Source organism: Humulus lupulus, chromosome 6 (genome assembly GCF_963169125.1).
Source record: "Humulus lupulus chromosome 6, drHumLupu1.1, whole genome shotgun sequence".
Lineage (NCBI taxonomy): Eukaryota > Viridiplantae > Streptophyta > Magnoliopsida > Rosales > Cannabaceae > Humulus > Humulus lupulus.
This window is the reverse complement of record NC_084798.1, coordinates 100,829,474-100,834,381: the sequence shown is the minus strand read 5'-3', so window position 1 is coordinate 100,834,381 and position 4,908 is coordinate 100,829,474.

Below are 4,908 nucleotides of genomic sequence, written 5' to 3'. Positions count from 1 at the left end.
AAGCGCAGGATGGTGACTTTTGAAATAGAAAGGGAGGTACCCTTTGTATTTGTGGGGACAATTAGTAGACCGCGAGTACCTATGATTTCGACTCTGAAGGCTAGAGACCTGATGTAGGAAGGTTGCATAGGATTCCTAGCGAACATTGTGGGCACCTTTAGGGTTGTGTTGGTTGGACCGAGTGAGACCAGGTTGGTATGTGAGTTTCTAAATTTATTTCCAGCAGAATTGCCAGGGTTGCCGCCACAGCGGGAGACAGAATTTGTTATAGAGTTGGCACCAGGGGCAGAGCCAGTATCTAGGACACCTTATAGAATGGCTCCGGTAGAGTTGAAGGAATTGAAGATTCAGTTGTAGGAGCTATTGGATTTGGGGTTCATTAGACTGAGTTTCTCGACATTGGGTGCTCCAGTGTTGTTCGTCAAGAAGAAGGATGGATCTTTAAGAATGTGTATTGACTACAGGGAGCTGAACAAGTTGAAAATTAAGAACAAGTACCCACTACCTAGGATCGATGACTTGTTTGATCAGTTACAGGGGAAGTCAATGTTTTCATAGATTAATCTCCGGTCAGGTTACCACCAGTTAAGGATTAAAGAAGACATACCAAAGACTGCTTTCCGCACGAGATATGGATACTATGAATTCCTGGTTATGTCCTTTAGATTAACCAATGCCCCAACAAATTTCATGGATTTGATGAACAGGGTCTTCAAGGACTATTTGGACAAGTTTGTGATTGTGTTCATTGATGACATATTGGTGTACCCGCAGTCAGAGACAGAGCATGAGCAACATTTACACTTGGTATTATAGCGGTTGAGAGAGCATAGGTTATATGCTAAGTTCAGCAAGTGCGAGTTTTGGCTACCGCAAGTTACGTTTTTGAGTCATATTGTCAGTAAGGAGAGGATTCTGGTTGTCCCAAGTAAGATTGAGGCAGTGAGAGATTGGCCTAGGCTGAGCAGTGTACCAGAAATTAGGAATTTTCTGGGATTGGCAGGGTATTATCGGTGGTTTATTGAGGGGTTCTCTAGGATAGCCACACCGTTGATTGAATTGATGAGAAAGAAGACTAAGTATGTGTGGAAAGACAGATGTGAGAACAGTTTCAAGGAACTGAAGCGGCGACTGATCATCGCTCTAGTATTGAGTTTGCCGACAGACAATGAGAAGTTTATGGTTTATTGTGACGCTTCCAGACAGGGTTTAGGGTGTGTGCTGATGCAATTCAGAAAAGTGATAGCCTATGCATCGAGACAGCTAAAGGAGTACGAGCAGAGATATCCCACACATGATCTGGAGTTGGCAGCAGTGGTATTTGCACTTAAGGTTTGGAGACATTATCTATATGGTGAGAAGTGCGAAATATACACCGACCATAAGAGTTTGAAGAACTTCTTTACTCATAGGGATCTGAATATGTGCCAGAGACGGTGGTTAGAACTGGTAGAGGATTATCATTGTGATATCATATACCATCCAGGGCAGGCTAATGTAGTGGCCGATGCATTGAGCCAGAAGGGCCCAGGACAATTATTCAGTTCAAGGCAGATATATGATAAGTTAGCTGAGGAGATGACTAGAGCAGGTATAGAGTTGGTGGTTGGTCGATTAGCCAACATCACTCTTCAGTCTACACTCCTTGAGAGGATCAAGGAAGCACAGGGGGAGGATCCCCAGTTAAGAGGGCACAAAGAGAGTGTCTTAGTTGGAGCGGCTAGGGACTTCTCTATTTCAGAGATGGGGTTACTGAAGTACAAGGGCCGGATTTGTGTTATGATGGATTCTGATATTCAGTGAGAGATCTTGGATGAATCTTATACCACTCCCTATTCTTTACATCCAGGTACAATGAAGATGTACCAAGACTTGAGAACCTTGTATTGGTGGTCGGAAATGAAGAAGGACGTGGTGGACTATGTGGCCAAGTGCTTAACTTGTCAGCAGGTAAAGGTTGAACATCAGAGGCCAATAGGGTTGTTGCAGCCTCTAGGGATTCCAGAGTGGAAGTGGGAGGATATCACCATGGACTTCGTGGTTGGTTTGTCGAAGACTGTGGGACAACATGATTCTGTGTGGGTGATTGTGGATAGGTATACCAAGTCCGCCCACTTTTTGCCTGTTAGGACAACTTATACTGTGGAGCAGTATGCTGAGTTGTATGTGAAGGAAATTGTTCGACTTCATGGGGCTCCAAGGTCGATCATATTTGACAGGGACCCCACCTTCACCTCCAAGTTCTGGGAGAGCCTACAGAAGGCTATGGGCACGCAGTTGCGGTTTAGTACCGCTTATCATCCTTAGACGGATGGACAGTTTGAAAAGACGATTTAGATACTGGAAGATATGCTACGAGCCTGTGTGCTGGAATTTGGGGGATCTTGAAGTAAGTATCTCCCTTTGATTGAGTTTTCGTACAACAACAATTATCAGGCGACTATCGGAGTGTCTCCGTATGAGATGTTATATGGGAGGAAGCGTAGATAACCTATCCATTGGGATGAGGTGGGTGAGAGATACTTGAGTCTTGAGATGGTACAGAGGGCCAATGAGGCGATTGAAAAGATTAGAGCACGAATGCTCGCCTCCCAGAGTCGCCAGAAGAGTTACTCGGACTTGTAACGCAGGAGCGTAGAGTTTCAAGTCGGTGACCACGTGTTTCTCAGGGTTTCTCCCTTTAGAGGAGTAAAACGGTTTGGTGTTCGGGGCAAGTTAGGACCTTGGTTTGTTGGCCCCTTTGAAATTCTGGAATGGGTTGGAGAGTAGCTTACAGATTGGCTATGCCTCTAGCTTTATCAGGGGTTCATAATGTATTTCATGTGTCCATGCTCTGAAAGTACGTATCAGATTCTACGCATATACTGAGTTATGAGAACATAGAACTGGACTAGGATTTTTCTTATGAGGAGAAGCCGGTTCAGATTCTCGACCGGAAGGATAAAGTTTTGTAGAGCAAGACCATCGTCTTGGTGAAATTGCTATGGAGGAACAGAAAGGTTGAGGAGGCGACGTGGGAACTTGAGTTAGATATGAGGGAGCGGTATCTCGAGTTATTCAGGTAATTTTGAGGAAATTTTTTTTGCAAGGAGGGGATAGTTGTAGCGTCCCAAATTTGCTAATAAGGCTTAGGGCCTTGATTAGCATGCCTGGAGGGCAAGAAGTGATTTATTATATTAATATGTGAATTTGATGAGTATGTGATTAGAAATACATGTTTAGGTGAATTAAATATGCATGTGGGCCCCATTAGGTTATTAGGGGCATGTTTGTAATTTTAGCCCGTTGAGGGCATAAATGCAATATTTATGTATATTGTGATCTTTACCACGTGTGAGTGGTGATATATTTGTGATGCACAATCCGAGACAGTCCTAGGGAGCAGTTTAGCTAGAAAGTCACCACGGGGTCAAATACCCAGCTTGAGAGGAGCCTAGGGGTATTTTGGATATGTAATATGTGTTCAGAATTTATGGAGTAACGGGTAGTAATTTAGTAATCATTTGGACATGTCGGGGTTAAACGGAGATTTATAGGAACACTCGAGGGATTAGCGGGACACGACAATGATGGAATTGCCCTTGAGGTTAGTATGAGAATTTTATTAGAGGAAGGGGTAAAGAGGTAATTTGGACTTAAGGGTGGATAGACTTGGCTGAGGAATAGTTCATCACGTTACTCACTTAAGCATATACTAGAATTTTCTTTTGGAAGCTCTAGAGGAAAACAGAAGCTAAGAAAAGAAGGAGAAGAAGAGTTGATCTTCTTTGGGGTCAAGGGAGGAACTCAAGGCTTGAGTTTGGGAGGCTAGTAGCTTGGAACTCAGGGGATTAATTCAAAGACTTAATTAGGTTCAAAGGTAAGCTTTAAAACCTAATGATTAAATTGAATTCTGCTGAGTTTTGGTTAGAAATATGAGTTTATGCATATGACCTAAATTGTGAATCACTCTTGGTTATTTGGGTGAGTTTTGGGATTAGTTTCTGTTGGGTATTATTGTTGTGAACATAATAGAATTGTTGTGTTGATTGAACTGTGTTATTGGGATGACTTTGAGTTAAATTGGCTAATTTTGGCTGTTGAAACAAGGGATTTTTCTGGGTTCGAAGGGGTAGGGCCGCGACTCTGTTCTTAGTGAGCCACGACCCTCTAGATCAGATGGGAGGCCAGGAAGAAGGGTGGGCTGTGGCACCCCTTTGGTTGAGGCGGGCCGCGACACAAGGCCATGGGGTCGTGGCTCTTAGGGGGTCTTTGGACCCCAAGAAGGTTTTTGACTCGGGAATCCAAAAGTTAAGGCTGGAGAAGAATTTTATCACCCGGATTGATGACATCCAATGTCCCAGAGACTTGAATGATATCTCAAAGTTATTTAATGGATTAGAGCTTGATGGATGGATGTTGTTGATACGTTGTAACTAGGTTTTCAGCGAGGCTCGGACTAGGGGACTGTGCTCAGGATATTGGTGCTCGAGAAGCTTGGGACACAAGTAAGAAAACTGTTGTGCCCGTAGAGTAGGGCGTGGCCTTATAGTTTGTATTGCAGGGCATAGACCTATTGTTTATGTTTGTATTTGTTTAAGTATTTGTTGAATATATGCTATGTGTTGCATATTTGTGAATGAACAGCGATGGTCGGGAATAGCGAAGGCCGAGAATGGCAGGAAACTGAGTACGGCAAGGGGCCGGGAACGACGTTAAGCACATGGAGTACAAGGCCGAGTACGACAAAGGGCCAGGAGCGGCGTTGAGTACACGAAGTGCAAGCTGCTAGGGTGAGACCCTCCTCAGATGCTTGACTCATCCTCAGGGAGTGGACCACGAACCCAGGGCCTGGTAAAGCGCATGGGACGGCATGGCCGCTATGTGTTTAGCTTGTTGGCTTCCTTGTTACATGCTGATTGATAGTTA